Raw genomic sequence first — 396 nt, 5'->3', positions numbered from 1 at the left:
CAGACCCTGAAATGAGCAGGTGGATCGAGTACCCCCGACACACACACACACACACACACACACACACACACACACACACACACACACACACACACTCACTCCAGTCCACAGTGCATTGTGCAGCCAAGTGTCCATTTGAGAGACCTTCACTTCTCCAAACTTCACGAAAGGGTCTCTGCCACATTGCCCAGTCCACCAGAGGGGCTGGGGGGTGAAAAGGAGAGAAAGAAAAAAGAAAGAAAAGAGAGAGATGGGGAGGAAGAGTAAGAGATGGGATGGAGGATGCCAAGCCTGCCTGCTTCTAGGAGCCACCTGCTTGCTGTAGGAGGGATGGAGGTTCTTTTAGGAGCCACCTGCTTCCTGGAGGAGGGGTGGAGATGCTACCAGGAGCCACCT

This window comes from Echinops telfairi, unplaced genomic scaffold, assembly GCF_000313985.2.
Source record: "Echinops telfairi isolate 266 unplaced genomic scaffold, ASM31398v2 ScPeMD7_2573;HRSCAF=3158, whole genome shotgun sequence".
NCBI lineage: Eukaryota > Metazoa > Chordata > Mammalia > Afrosoricida > Tenrecidae > Echinops > Echinops telfairi.
Note: the sequence above shows the minus strand (reverse complement) of the source record.